At 43.7% G+C, this 16,869-nt stretch overlaps 2 pseudogenes; one reads left to right on the plus strand and one right to left on the minus strand.

The window, feature by feature from the left end:
* Positions 1-2,871: 2,871 nt before the first annotated feature.
* Positions 2,872-4,406, plus strand: LOC120058678 (annotated as a pseudogene).
* Positions 4,407-8,480: 4,074 nt separating this feature from the next.
* LOC120058918 lies at positions 8,481-11,726 on the minus strand (annotated as a pseudogene).
* Positions 11,727-16,869: the final 5,143 nt, after the last annotated feature.

The following is a 16,869-nucleotide window of genomic DNA, read 5'->3' on the forward strand; positions in this document are numbered from 1 at the left end:
AGTCATTCTGTTGGAGCACAGTGCTCTGTAAGGTCAGTGTGATCCGTCTCTCGCTGTATAGCAGGGTGTTCTACTAGTCAGCGATCCTGGTCCTCATCACTGCCTGCGTGTGTGGCCTGGATCTTAAATACCCCCTGCAAAGCGTCTGATCTTAAAAAAAACATTCAAAACTGTTTTCCAACATAAGCGTATCAAATGCTGTGGTTTTTATTTGGCTCACATCTCATGCTTTACTCTTCTCTGTGAAAGTTAGATATAATCAACTGCACCGCAGAGTTTCTAGCTGCACTTGTTCAAGGCAAGGCAGTTGTTCTCACATTTTTGTGAATGAGTCAGACAGACTAATTAGAGAGGGCGGACAGCTATCCCAGCTATCCACCCCAGCACTTTCACATCTGTGACGGATCCAACGGTTGGCCAGCCAGCCACCCTCCTACTGCAACAAGCCAGTACATGGGAGAGCTGCCTGAGAGGAAGGCTGGCTATAGTGTGGGAGATGACTAAGTCAATGTTTTCCTACAGCATGCCTCAGGGGTTTCCAAGGCAGGAATGAAACGTCTCAGGGTGACCCTGACTCCTTGGGGCTGGCGCTACCTGCAGTGTCCCCATCTCCGCCTGCGGGGAGTGCTGCATTCCTACTGCCTGACTCACAGATCCACACATTGTGTTGGCCTGATTGGCTATTAAGGGAAAGGTCAGCTTTCTCTCTCAAGCAAACAGGCAAACAGGATGACATGGAGCGCAGGGCAGAGGGGAGGGCGTGGTGACCAGACCACAAGCAGATTCCTGTCACTCCCCTTCTGAGGCAGAAGGAGGGAGACACACATCAATAGTCTGAACGGCAACTGTCAGCATGAGCCTGTCGACTCACCCCTTGGACTCGCCCATTTGTAAATAACATTGTTTATACACAAGAGGAGATGTTATTGACGGGTTGTCTTGTCTTTTAGATCTTTGTTTATGCACAATTGCTTTGGAAAACTCACTGAGGGCTCTATTCAATCCGTATCATAGAAGTTCAGAGTTACAGCATGATTGAAATTTAAAGGTAATGTTCTCGCTTTAGCGGAGACCACGTTCACGGTAAAGGCTGCATATGCCGGCTCAATGACCGGAAATGACCTTTACATTTCTATTGCGCAATCTGTAACACTTCAGCAATACAGATTGAATAGAGTCCTGAGAGAGTTTTCAGAGTTTTGTATGACAGTGAACTCCTAAGCTGTATGAGCATGACGTTTAGAACGGCTTTTGGTGGCATGCTGGACACATCAGCAAAACACCATATTGAACTCTAGAATAGTCTTTGTTGGAAGGAAGGCCTGCTGGGGCTGGATTCAATCCGTATCGTGGAAGATCCGCATTAAAATGTAAAGGCCATTACAATGAGCCTGTACTCCTGTAGCTCCTCCTACCAGCTTCCTCTGGCTACAATTGTTTAAGGCATTCTACCTCACTGTTCTCTCTTCCTCTCTCTCTGTTGAAATATTTGTCATAGTCATCCCCATAACCACCCCCATGCATTCCCATCAACCCCTCCCACTAATTTCCCGTAAACTAGTGCATCACTCACTTCCTCATTCCTGTGAGAGTAGTTGAGGAGATGCTGATGTGTCAATACTTGTTTCTGCTTGTTGTTGTCCATTTGTGGCTTTCACAGTCAAGCTAACATGTACTTTGTCATACAATTACATGGCTATTTATGATAAGTACCATGTATGCAATGTCTTCCATGTATGCAAAGTCTACCATGCATGCAAAGTCTTCCAAGGAATGTGCCTCTGTAACTGCATTCTTAGGCTTTTTGAGAGTTTCATTCAAGTATTTTATTACTCTTTAAGATAGTGGAAGAGGAAGTTGGGGTTAGGAAAGTTCCAATTTACAATAATGAGGAACTTAAAAGTTGACAGGAATTAAACCTTGACTCGTGTGGCTGTAACACATTTGTTCCTCTGAGGCTACAGCCTACCTCCAGTACACATTCAGGTCAATGGTAGTGTGATGGGCCGGATGGGTTCCTGTCTGTCTTCTGCCTGCATGTCTTTCTCCTTTCAGCCAGCCGCTCCAGTCGTTAGGACAGGATGTTATCACACTGTGATGACAGAGCAAAAGGAGTGAAGCACGCTAGCACAGACCTTTGTCTCCAGGGGATGCAAACATATTATCTGCACTTAACAGATCTACTCTAAAGGTCCTCTGCCAAATCACTGGCATGAACACGTGGACAGGGAAATGTGCTAGTGTCAGGGGGAAAACACACAATAAAGGGAGATAACATAGTAACAGCGCTTTGAAGCTAAAGAAAAAGAGGCATCCAAATCCCCTGGTGTTCTAGTTGCTCTGTTGTCTATGCTGGACTTTACACCCATGACAGAGCCCTGTGTGTAGACTGTGGGGGAGGTTCCCTGAAGTGTTCTTTATTGACATGCTGACAACTGGCATTACTGACAAGACTGGTGGCCTTTCTTCAAAAATCAAACAACATATTAGGAAACACTAACATTCCCAATATGCATTTGTTTTCAGGAAAGGGAGTAAACTGGGCATATCGGTAAATACAAACGGCTGATTCTGATTCAGCCCATTGCAACACATCATCCTAAACTCCACTTCAATTTTTATGTGTGTAACGTGTATGCTCCTCTCAAACTTCTCCCAAATTCTTGACAAAACTTTTTTCTATTTAAAAATGTAATTAAATGCACAGTAACACAGTGAAACTACATTGTCAATTGTCGGCTACTGTTCACTCACGATTCTAACTGTCTGTTTGTATAGTTCCCTCTATTCTGTAGTGTAACCAAGTGTAGTGACCACTCTATCCTATGGCTGAAGGAGGAGTGTTTCTGAGGGCAGCTGCTCTGCCTCCATATGGTCTTCCCTCAGGTTGGGAAGCTGCTTGTGATGCCCAAGGACGGCAGCCACTGGACTGGGATGAGGAGCATGGTGGAGGAGCTTGGAGGGGACACAGGGTGGTGGTGATTTCAGGGGTAGCAGCAGGGGGCCTTTGCAGCACTAAATCACCCTGACCTCCCTATGTGGCATTACTACCAAACCCTGACAGTGCTTAGGGACTACATCCAGCATGCCTGTAACATTCCTCCTATATAACAAGAAGCTGATGCAAACCCTGACTGATCCCTTTTAACCTGTTGGTGTCATCGTTGGAGACTCTCTCTTCATCCATAACTGCCCCCTGTGTGGTGTAGAGTTTGAGGCCAGCCAGTGCCCATTCCCTGCCTCCTATGTCCCCTCACACTACACAGACCACATGACCTTGAGACAGAGGAGTGTCAACTTCCTGTTGGCCCTGCTTGAGCCCCTGTCTTGCAGATACCTGTACTCAGGAGTCAATTCCATCGCCTCAGATGTCCTTGAGGGAGACGACTGTTCCACAGCTGATGAGCAAGACATCAATTTGGCTCATGTGCTTTGATTTCTCACCGCCAGCTGAGAAAGCTCAACAGTTCTTTGATGTCTTCCGGCAGGTTCTTCAACGAGTTGTGTGGAGATACATTGGAGCTGTGCCTGAAAATTCTCCAGAGAATGTCAAGGTGATAAGCTGGCTCCCCCAGAACGATCTATTGGGCCATCCCACCGTCAAGGCCTTAATCACACATGGAGTGATCCATGGGATCCACGAGGGGATCTGCAACGGTGTGCCCATGGTGATGATGCCCTTGTTTGGTGACCAGTGTGACAACGTGCAGCGCATGGCAGCACAAGGCGTGGGAAAAGTCCTCAGTATTAATGATGTGACCTCAGACAAAATTCTGAAGGCCCTTAATAAGATAATCAATGACAAAACGTACAAGAAGAAGATTACAAAGCTTTGGGCCGTGCATAAGGACTGTCCTGTTAATCCCTTTTACCTGGCGATCTTCTGGACTGAGTATATTAAGAGGCACAAAGGAGCAGGTCATGTGATGGCAGCAGCCCATGAGTTGAACTGGATTCAGTACCATTGCCTGGATCTCTTCACCTTGCTCATCATCTTAGTTATAACTGTTGTCATGGCAACGGCCAAACCCTCAGATTCTGTTTCCACCATTGCTGCTTTAAGAGTAATCAGTAAATGCACTGTAGCCTAGTAGGGTTTTCTCTAAGGTGTGTAAATAAAATAACATAGGTAGGTTAATTGAAAGTAACACCTGACAGAGGTTTTCCAAAAACACACTTTATTTTCAAAAGAGGGTGTAGAATAAAAGATTAAGTGATTCGTAGTAAACACATTTGATTTGACAGTTTATTTTTACAGTCTATGGACAAAACAGAGTGGTGTAGGGATTGCAGCAGGAAAGTGAGTCAGGCAGGGAAGCTACTCCGAGTCCTGTCTCAGTGCTGTTGTCCTTCCCTGTCCTCCCATGCAGAGCTGGCGCACTGTGACCCACTTCCACCTGTCATGACCCACTTCCTGTCATTCCTTCCTGACCTGGCGCCTCTGTCTGCAGTCTCTGCCACTCTCACCACAGTGCCCTGCTATCTGGGCCACTTGTGTAACCAGCTTGTTAACTCCAATAGTTTGCTTTTAGTCCGTGATCAGAGTTGAAGGCTAATCCACTACAACCATTCACTCAAGCGTTCTCAACTACCTTTGCCAATAATTTGTCCAAGAATGTGAGCACACTGGCAAGGAAACAAACACTGGAGTCATTCATGGAGAAAATAGGTACAATTCTTTGTCAGCTTTTGGGAGTCATGCGGAGCTATTTCTGAGAAAGGAAACCTATGACTAAACTGTCTGCTTAGTGATCACTGGAATAATACATATCCTGACCCCTAGAGCAACTTTTGTCGGGAACAAGCACAGTTCATTTTCCACTGCTGCAGTCCAGGAAGTAAAGTGGAATACAGCCAGAGCCTTGCGGGAAATGCAGCCCATTGAGAGTGACCTGTGTGTCCGTCTGTTTGATGACCCAACTCCTGGAATGTGTGGCACCGAGCGAACAATAACAAAGAGCTCTGATGACAGCAGGACAAAACACACAGGCAGAGTAGACAACAGCACTGCCAGGGACAGAGAGGGCGAGATAACATCCAGGTCAAACTGGCTGTTGTGTGTGTTTGTTCTTAAAGGATAGTCAATCTGGCCCCATTGTCTCCTCAGAGAGTTGGTAGATCATGAACAAAGAATGGAATGGCTAAACATAGGCATAGACTACCTTATAAGGATCAGTATTGAGACCATGAGTATTTTGATGGCTAATACAACAGTTGCATATCTCAAGTATATTCTTATCGTTTTCAAAAAGTATCCATTCACTGATAAGCACAGTGTTATACCCACTGTTTGACCTCTGCAAAAGGCCCAAATGAGAATGATGAAAGATACTGGTTTTTCATAATCATTCTAAAAACCTTTGACATTTTATTTTTTGAATAGTCCAAGAAATATCCATAGAGTTAGATATAGGACTCGAGATGGATGAAACCTGTTTTGGCATGGAAATCGCCATTGAGGGCTTCCACCATTTTAAAGTAGTCAACTGGGTGGGACTTCCTGGATGAAGAAAGAATCACATGATTCCCTCTGGGTCATCTGGAGGGATAAGCTAATTAATTAATTCCGTGGCAGTAAATTGCCAACCTTGGCTTAATACCTGCTCAAACACACTAGGTGGCAGTATGACCCTTTTCAGTATGTTTGCCAACAGCCGTTGCCACCTGCTATAGACCACCTTCTGCCCCCAGCTGTGCCCTGGACACCATATGCAAATTGATTGCCCCCCATCTATCTTCAGAGCTCGAACTGTTAGGTGACCTAAACTGGGACATGCTTAACACCCCGGCCATCCTACAATCTAAGCTTGATGCCCTCAATCTCACACAAATTATCAATGAACCCACCAGGTACAACCCCAAAGCCATAAACACGGGCACCCTCATAGATATCATCCTAACCAACCTGCCCTCCAAATACACCTCTGCTGTCTTCAACCAGGATCTCAGTGATCACTGCCTCATTGCTTGCGTCCGTAATGGGTCTGAGGTCAAGCGACCACCCCTCATCACTGTCAAACACTCCCTTAAACACTTCAGCGAGCATGCCTTTCTAATTGACCTGGCCCGGGTATCCTGGAAGGATATTGACCTCATCCCGTCAGTAGATGTTGCCTGGTTATTCTTTAAAAGTGCTTTCCTCACCATCTTAAATAAGCATGCCCCATTCAAAAAATGTAGAACCAGGAACAGATATAGCCCTTGGTTCACTCCAGACCTGACTGCCCTTGACCAGCACAAAAACATCCTGTAGCGTACTGCATTAGCATCAAATAGCCCCCGCGATATGTAACTTTTCAGGGAAGTTAGGAACCAATATAGACAGGCAGTTAGGAAAGCAAAGGCTAGCTTTTTCGAACAGAAATTTGCATCCTGTAGCACTAACTCCAAAAAGTTCTGGGACACTGTAAAGCCCATTGAGAATAAGAGCACCTCCTCCCAGCTGCCCACTGCACTGAGGCTAGGAAACACTGTCACCACTGATAAATCCACGATAATTGAGAATTTTAATAAGCATTTTTCTACGGCTGGCCATGCTTTCCACCTGGCTACCCCTACCCCGGTCAACAGCCCTGCACCCCTCACTGCAACTTGCCCAAGCCTCCCCCACGTCACCCAAATCCAGATTGCAGCTCTTTCAGAAAATCAGCTATATCTGGACCCCTACAAATCAGCATGGCTAGACAATCTGGACCCTCTCTTCCTAAAATGATCTGCCGAAATTGTTGCAACCCCTATTACTAGCTTGTTCAAACTCTCTTTCGTATCGTATGAGATCCCCAAAGATTGGAAAGCTGCCGCGGTCAAGCCCCTCTTCAAAGGAGGAGACACTCTAGACCCAAACTGTTACAGACCTATATCCATCCTGCCCTGCCTTTCTAAGGTCTTCGAAAGCCAAGTTAACAAACAGATCACCGACCATTTCGAATCCCACCGTACCTTCTCCGCTATGCAATCTGGTTTCCGAGCTGGTCATGGGTGCACCTCAGCCACGCTCAAGGTCCTAAACGATATCATAACCGCCATCAATAATAGACAATACTGTGCAGCTGTATTCATCGACCTGGCCAAGGCTTTTGACTCTGTCAATCACCACATTCTTATCGGCAGACTCAACAGCCTCGGTTTCTCAAATGACTGCCTCGCCTGTTCCCCAACTACTTCTCTGATAGAGTTCAGTGTGTCAAATCGGAGGGCCTGTTGTCCGGACCTCTGGCAGTCTCTATGGGGGTGCCACAGGGTTCAATCCTGAGGCCGACTCTTTTCTCTGTATACATCAATGATGCCGCTCTTGCTGCTGGTGATTCTCTGATCCACCTCTACGCAGACGACACCATTCTGTATACTTCTGGCCCTTCTTTGGACACTGTGTTAACTAACCTCCAGACAAGCTTCAATGCCATACAACTCTCCTTCCGTGGCCTCCAACTGCTCTTAAATGCAAGTAAAACTAAATGCATGCTCTTCAACCGATCGCTGCCCGCACCTGCCCGCCCGTCCAGCATCACTACTCTGGACGGTTCTGACTTAGAATATGTGGACAACTACCTAGGTGTCTGGTTAGACTGTAATCTCTCCTTCCAGACTCACATTAAGCATCTCCAATCCAAAATTAAATCTAGAATCAGCTTCCTATTTCGCAACAAAGCATCCTTCACTCATGCTGCCAAACATATCCTAGTAAAACTGACTATCCTACCGATCCTTGACTTCGGCAATGTCATTTACAAAATAGCCTCCAACACTCTACTCAGCAAATTGGATGCAGTCTATCACAGTGCCATCCGTTTTGTCACCAAAGCCCCATATACTACCCACTACTGTGACCTGTATACTCTCGTTGACTGGCCCTCGCTTCATATCCGTCACCAAATCCACTGGCTCCAGGTCATCTATAAGTTGTTGCTAGGTAAAGCCCCGCCTTATCTCATCTCTCTGGTCACCATAGCAGCACCCACCCGCAGCACGCGCTTCAGCAGGTATATTTCACTGGTCACCTCCAAAGCCAATTCCTCATTCGGCCTCCTTTCCTTCCAGTTCTCTGCTGCCAATGACTGGAACGAACTTCAAAAATCACTGAAGCTGGAGACTCATATCTCCCTCACTAGATTTAAGCACCAGCTGTCAGAGCAGCTCACAGATCACTGCACCTGTACATAGCCAATCTGTAAATAGCCCATCCAACTACCTCATCACCATATTATTTATTTTGCTCCTTTGCACCCCAGTACCGCTACTTGCACACGCATCTTCTGCACATCTATCACCCCAATGTATAATTTGCCATACTGTAATAATTTTGCCACTATGGCCTATTTATTGCCTCACCCCCCTTATCCTACCTCATTTGCACACACTGTATATAGACTTTCTCTATTGTATTATTGACCGTATGTTTGTTTATTCCATGTGTAACTCTGTGTTGTTTGTGTCGCACTGCTTTGCTTCATCTTGGCCAGGTCGCAGTTGTAAATGAGAACTTGTTCTCAACTAGCCTACCTGGTTAAAAAAAATAAAAAAAATAGTAGTAGAAGAAAATTGACTACTTCAAAATGGAGATTGCCTCAATAGCACTGCCTGTGTGCTGATGTCTTTATCATTCTCTATGGACATATCTTAACCTTTACTGTCACCTGGTGTTCAAACTAAGGAACTGCATTTTATACATCTTAATACCATTCTACATGTTTGAGAAATAGCAGTTATTGTGATATACTTTCCAAATCAATGACCCCTGTATGAACTCATCATAATTCTACATTATTAAACTTGGTTGATCCCTGCCAATCATTTGAATAAGTTGCGAAGAAATCAACAGCAAAGTGATAATGAAATTATCCGATTCCTGCATTTCATTAGATAGGCTATTCACTTAATTTGTACCATCAGACAGGCTATGTGAACAATTCCACATCAAATTCAACATAACAGCACATACATCCCACAGACATGATGGGCATAGATGGATGACAGACATTACACTCATCCTTGGATAGTATGGATCCATTGGCTTCATCTATAGACCAGACAAAATACACTAGTATCAAAAAGGACAGTGTCAGTCAGACGAAAAGTGGGTTGTCTTGGACTGTTACTCCAGCAGCCACACCTCCATCAGAGCGCTCATCACTTGGTCCTCAGCACACTTATTCAGCACCATGTGACTGATCCTATGAGAATTCAAATCCAGACATCGGTGCAAACACAAATAACACTGTTGTGGAAAATTCTGCCACCACAACACCATCCAGAACATTTCTGTATCAGTCAATTAATAATATTGTGACAAAAATATGCATGTCTGTCTGTGTGTATACCTGACATAAGCTCCAAATGTGCCCAGTTCACATATGCAAGTGCTGAGTTTTAGCAGAGTCCCCCATTCCAGGATGTAGTTGTGCACAGGCTGGATCTTGTCCATCCGGATGTAAGTTGCCCTCTATATGTCATCTTTCATACCCTCCAGTACCTGACAGATCTCAGCTCCATAGATGTGGTTGCCTACAGGAGGAGGAATTCTACACATCAGCAGACAGGCCAGAGCATGATGGTGTCAGGGTCACGAGAGACTAGGTGCATTCGTTTTACCTCGCCTGGGACACAGAGTGGGTAGAGTTTGTACATTGTAGACCATTCCAATGGTCCTAAAGTGAAATCTCAGCTCACCCAGGGCACCAGGCAACCTTTTGTTAATGCACCCATTGTAAGAAGAAAGAAAGAGCTGAGGTCCTCTTACCCTCACCTTCCCTCTGTGGCTTCAGGACAAACTGGTCTGGTTTTGCCAAAGCCATAGACAGTCTTGTCACTTTCTGGTCCCTGTTGTGACCAAGTAAAGTCAATGAAAAATAAATGAAACTATTTACAACAACATTGTAAAGAGAAGAGGTAATATGTAAACATTTAGCCAGGTTCTCTTACCATGTCTAGAGTATACAGCCCAGCAAAGGTGGCCCGGATCTGATCCACAACATCAGGTTCACCAGGAAAGAACCTCTCCAGAACATCCGGTCTGGCCAGTTCCTGTTGGATCTTCTTGGTGCCAGCCAGGTGGGTACTGATATCTGGACACTTCACAGCCAGAAAGCGCTCCATCACGAGGCGAGCCTCCCAGCTCTACACAAAATCATACAGGGAAGATTATTACTGCTGAATCAAAGGGCCAAATCCAATCCAACAGGATCATCATCATAGATAGAGGAACTGGGAAGTGGTCTGTGAGTTTAAGGGGTACATACATTACAGTCAATGATACACTGACTACTGAGAAAGGTTAAAATAAAATAAAATAAATGCTGTAAGCCCTTTATTTAACTAGGCAAGTCAGTTAACAAAAACTTAATGACAGCCTACCGGGGAACAACTGTCTTGTTCAGGGGCAGAATGACAGATTTTTACCTTGTCAGCTCAGGGATTCGATCCAGCAACCTTTCAGTTACTGGGCCAACGCTCTAACCACTAGGCTACCTGCCACCACAGGTGAAGTACAATGACAGGATATTACCATCTAACCTGTTCTGTGTAGTTCTGAGGAATGTACCCATAGCGGAAATATACAATAGCAACCTCTTCCATCTCTGCAGAGAGAATGAGAAACAACAAGCGATATGAAGAGAGTTTGACTTGCTTAAACGCAAACAAGCTTCATGTCAGTAACATAATTACATGTTTGTTAGAAATCTAACAATCCATCTGGTCACAAAAAGTTACTATAGAACGTACACAAATAGCCTCGTTTTCATCAAGGAATCCCATCTTAGATACATCGTCAAACCGTCTTCATATAACAGGAATCTTTCTGCAAAAAAACATTTTGCAGTCAATATGTGGACACTCATGACTTCATTGTGCGGGAACAGATAATTCACTCGACTAATAAGCACCAAGGAATCCAACCAAACTTACCTGTTCCATAGCTCATTCTCAATATATCTATGGCCAAAAATGCTTCAACCAGAAACAGGACCACTGCCCTGCAGTGAACGAAAGTTAGATAGTTAGCCTTGCCAGTTGGAGCTTGAATCATTTACATTTAAAGTGATATGAAAACCTTATGACACCCACCTCTCCGAGCCATATAGGTCCCAGGCCTTAGCTAATCCCTTTGCCAGATTTGCAGTAGGGTTGTTGTCTAGGACATGCTTGCTTTCATCGAGCTGACCAGGCCTCTTCAGAATGGGCCTAATGATGAAATAATAATAGGCCTTATTTAGAAAGAATATTTCTCAGGGGATATTTAAAGAAATCATTTGATAACTAGTTATGTGAACATACCGGTGGACGTGTGGTGTGCGTGCAGAAACACCACACCCACCGGCAGCAAGGGTGTTGATCTCTATCTGTTTCAGGGAGCCATTCTGGTCCAGCATGTAGTCTGAGCGATTCAGACCCAAAACTATGGACTAAACATTTTTCATAAAGTAGTGTGAACATCCTATCTTAATTGTTCCTAAATTAGATTAATACAAATGTTCTTAATATCTGATATAGTTCATTAACATTTAAATAGAACTACAACAGCCTACCTGGGTCCTCCCAGGGGTTAAAGTGGTGGAATTGCCCTGTCGCCCTTTCCTGCAGTAAACGACCTAGTGACCTCATGTTATTCATATTTAATAAACATTATTTCAAAAACCAACCGAAAAGCCAGTGTTTCTATGTCAAGCAGTTTTGTTACATTTCTATCTTCTGTGATGTATATAAACTGTAATATTGGGATGCAAACTCAAAATAATACATTTCACCTCTATATCTGACATGGTACAGGTGTCTTTTTTTAAACCCATAACCATTTGTGTGAGGTGTATACTTTTGTTTCAAAGGAGATTTGTTCAAGACTACCAAGAAACACTGTGTGACCCTGATTTAGCCCAATGCAGTAAAAGGTTCATTAAAACTACAAAACCTACCTGGGTCCTCCCCTCTTGTATGACATGTCTGTGTATGTTGAATAAACTGCCAGTGAAATCATCCACTTCGATAATGCTGTTAAAATTTTTAAAAAGGAGCAGATCCTTAAACTGGCTACAATCCCTCTAAAGACTAATTGCACTAGTCTTTTCTGCTTGGTCATACAGCTCTCTGTATTACCTGGCTAGAGCTTTCTCCAGCCTGCGTTTGTACTGCTAGAGCCTGGTGGAAGGTAGCCTTGGGCACTGGTGAGGGGAAAAGTGTGAACGGTGCATCGGTCACCACCTGAAACCAGACAAAATGAACAGCAACTCCGATGACGATTTGTTAACTTCAGATAAAATGGACACATTAAAAATTGTATGTATGCCGGCAAACAGACACAGTTCTAGACATGTGATAGTCTCAACTGTTATTGTGTAGCATGCTAGTGTGGTGAAAGCTAAACGGTAAATGCTTAGTGAGCTAATGCTGTCCTGAGATGCAAAGATGACCCAGGTGCAATATCTAGATCAGGGCTCTCCAACCGTGTTCCCGGAGAGATACCTTCCTGTATTTTTTCCGCTCCAACCCCAGTTATAACTAACCTGGTTCAGCTTATCAACCAACTAATTATTAGAATCAGGTGTGCTAGATTAGGGTTGGCGTGAAAACCTACAGGATGGTAGCTCTCCTGGAACAGGGTTGGAGAGCCCTGATCTGGATGGACACTTGCATTTTGTCTGGTAAGCACTTAAAGGGGCAATCTGTGATTCAAACAAAAAAGTCATCAACCCACCACTTTTTTTTGGTAAACGGCTGAGGGACAGCGCTGGTGAAATAAAACCACCCTCAAATAAATTCAAGGACTGACCATCCATGAGATCAAAATTATTTTTATACAGTGTGTGTTTACAATTATATTGTTTACAAATAATGGCGTAAAGCAAGCATATATTTTGGGCTCTGATAGGGTGAGTGAGACATTAAAAATATATTATTTTAGAATCAATGGTTATATATCATTAATTCCAAAAATGGATGTACCAATCCCACATTTGCATTCTATCCTAAGAATTTAATTAAAGGCCCGGTGTAGTCGAAAACATGACTTCCATATGTTTTATATACACTGAATTTACTAAACATTAGGAACACCTTCCTAATATTGAGTTGCACCCCCCCCCCCTCCCTTTTGCCCTCAGAACAACCTCAATTCCTTGGGGCATGGACTCTACACGGTGTCAAAAGCGTTACACAGGGACTTCAATACTTCCCACAGTTGTGTCAAGTTGACAGGATGTCCTTTGAGTGGTGGACCATTCTTGATACACACAGGAAACTGTTGAGCGTGAAAAACCCAGCAGCGTTGCAGTTCTTTTGCAGTTCTTAACACAAACCGGTGCACCTGGCACCTATTGTACTAACATACCCTGTTCAAAAGCTCTTCAATCTTTGTTTTGCTATTCACCCTCTGAATGGCACTCACACAATCCATGTCTCAATTGTCTCAAGGCTTAAACATCCTTCTTTAACCTGTCTTCTCCGCTTTGATCTATACTGATTGAATTGGATTTAACATGTGACATCAATAAGGGATCATAGCTTTAACCTGGAATCGCCTGGTCAGTCTATGTCATGGAAAGAGCAGGTCTTCTTTTGTATACTCAGTGCATTTCCACACTATGAGGTTGGAATAACACAACAACATTTAAATTCCTCGGCGTACACATCCCGGACAAACTGAAATGGTCCACCCACACAGACAGTGTGGTGAAGAAGGCGCAACAGCGCCTCTTCAACCTCAGGAGGCTGAAGAAATTTGGCTTGTCACCAAAAACACTCAAACTTTTACAGATGCACAATCGAGAGCATCCTGTCGGGCTGTATCACCGCCTGATACGGCAACTGCACCGGCCACAACCGCAAGGCTCTCCAGAGGGTAGTGCGGTCTGCACAACGCATCACCGTGGGCCAACTACCTGCCCTCCAGGACACCTACATCACCCAATGTCAAAGGAAGGCCAAGAAGATCATCAAGGAAAAACAACCACCCGAGCCACTGCCTGTTCACCCCGCTATCATCCAGAAGGCGAGGTCAGTACAGGTGCATCAAAGCTGGGACAGAGAGATTGAAAAACAGCTTCAATCTCAAGGCCATCAGACTGTTAAACAGCCATCACTAACATTGAGTGGCTGCTGCCAATATACTGACTCAAATCTCTAGCCACTTTAATAATTAAGAATTGGATGTAATAAATGTTTCACTAGTCACTGTAAACAATGCCACTTTATATGTTTACATACCCTACATTACTCATCTCATATGTATATATTGTACTCTATACCATCTACTGCATCTTGCCTATGCTGTTCGGCCATCGCTTATCCATATATTTATATGTACATATTCTTATTCATTCCTTCGTTGTTGTGAAATTGTTAGATTACTTGTTAGATATTACTGCATGGTCGGAACTAGAAGCACAAGCATTTCGCTACACTCGCATTAACATCTGCTAACCAGGTGTATGTGACCAATACAATTTGATTTGACTTGTTACTTTCTGAACTAGATCGCATTATGTACATGCCTAGTTAAATAAAAAGGTTAAAAATATATATATATACAGTGGGGCAAAAAGTATTTAGTCAGCCACCAATTGTGCAAGTTCTCCCACTTAAAAAGATGAGGCCTGTAATTTTCATCATAGGTACACTTCAACTATGACAGACAAAATGAGAAAAAAAAATCCAGAAAATCACACTGTAGGATTTTTAATGAATTTATTTGCAAATTATGGTGGAAAATAAGTATTTGGTCACCTACAAACAAGCAAGATTTCTGGCTCTCAAAGACCTGTAACTTCTTCTTTAAGAGGCTCCTTTGTCCTCCACTCGTTACCTGTATCAATGGCACCTGTTTGAACTTGTTATCAGTATAAAAGACACCTGTCCACAACCTCAAACAGTCACACTCCAAACTCCACTATGGCCAAGACCAAAGAACTGTCAAAGGACACCAGAAACAAAATTGTAGACCTGCATCAGGCTGGGAAGACTGAATCTGCAATAGGTAAGCAGCTTGGTTTGAAGAAATCAACTGTGGGAGCAATTATTAGGAAATGGAAGACATACAAGACCACTGATAATCTCCCTCGATCTGGGGCTCCACGCAAGATCTCACCCCGTGGGGTCAAAATGATCACAAGAACGGTGAGCAAAAATCCCAGAACCACACGGGGGGACCTAGTGAATGACATGCAGAGAGCTGGGACCAAAGTAACAAAGCCTACCATCAGTAACACACTACGCCGCCAGGGACTCAAATCCTGCAGTGCCAGACGTGTCCCCCTGCTTAAGCCAGTACATGTCCAGGCCCGTCTGAAGTTTGCTAGAGAGCATTTGGATGATCCAGAAGAAGATTGGGAGAATGTCATATGGTCAGATGAAACCAAAATATAACTTTTTGGTAAAAACTCAACTCGTCGTGTTTGGAGGACAAAGAATGCTGAGTTGCATCCAAAGAACACCATACCTACTGTGAAGCATGGGGGTGGAAACATCATGCTTTGGGGCTGTTTTTCTGCAAAGGGACCAGGACGACTGATCCGTGTAAAGGAAAGAATGAATGGGGCCATGTATCGTGAGATTTTGAGTGAAAACCTCCTTCCATCAGCAAGGGCATTGAAGATGAAACGTGGCTGGGTCTTTCAGCATGACAATGATCCCAAACACACCGCCCGGGCAACAAAGGAGTGGCTTCGTAAGAAGCATTTCAAGGTCCTGGAGTGGCCTAGCCAGTCTCCAGATCTCAACCCCATAGAAAATCTTTGGAGGGAGTTGAAAGTCTGTGTTGCCCAGCAACCGCCCCAAAACATCACTGCTCTAGAGGAGATCTGCATGGAGGAATGGGCCAAAATACCAGCAACAGTGTGTGAAAACCTTGTGAAGACTTACAGAAAACGTTTGACCTCTGTCATTGCCAACAAAGGGTATATAACAAAGTATTGAGATAAACTTTTGTTATCGACCAAATACTTATTTTCCACCATAATTTGCAAATAAATTCATAAAAAATCCTACAATGTGATTTTCTGGATTTCTTTTTCTCATTTTGTCTGTCATAGTTGAAGTGTACCTATGATGAAAATTACAGGCCTCTCATCTTTTTAAGTGGGAGAACTTGCACAATTGGTGGCTGACTAAATACTTTTTTGCCCCACTGTATATTTTTAATTAAAAAAAGATTGATCTATCTATAGTAGGGGATGCCCTCTTTCCCTCAGATGAGTTGGGGGTCTCTTTAGTCCTTATCAAGACTCCATTTTGAAGGGCAAAGTCTTTAGCTTCTTCCACTAAGTCCTTTATAAGTTCAGTGTTCAGCAACACCTCTTCTGGAACCCCACTCGGACTGGTAGCCATTGCAGTTCACCTGTGTTCAAGATGTTAGTGGGATGGTTGAGCTGCAAAATTTGACTCGACTGTGCATAAAAGCACCAAATTTGGCACAGGGGTAGATGTATGTACCCTGAAAAGATTTAGATCTGGACCACCCCACTGTGTTAAAGTGTACAAGCTGGAGAAAAGTAAAATGTCATTCTAGAGTTTTATCTGTGACTGTTTGTTCTTTGTATCCCCTCGTTTAAAATATGGGAAAAAATGAATTTGACATGTCATTTAGCAGATGCTCTTATCCAGAGCTAGTTACAGTAATGAGTGCATACATGTTCATATTTGTTCGTACTGGTCCCCCATGGGAATCAAACCTGGCATCGCAAGGTCCATGCACTACCAACTGAGCCACACCGGACCACCATAGCAGTTCTATGATTTTTTTTAATTTTTTTATCTAGGTACAGGTATAAAGTATAGCCTGTAGGCAACACATGAACATCAATCAATTTTTCCCAAAGTAAAGATGTCCTCTTAATGGCAGATGTGTTATATAATCCTCAGTGAATGGTTGAGCAAGCTATTGAA

This window comes from Salvelinus namaycush, chromosome 14, assembly GCF_016432855.1.
Source record: "Salvelinus namaycush isolate Seneca chromosome 14, SaNama_1.0, whole genome shotgun sequence".
In the NCBI taxonomy this organism is placed as follows: Eukaryota; Metazoa; Chordata; class Actinopteri; order Salmoniformes; family Salmonidae; genus Salvelinus; species Salvelinus namaycush.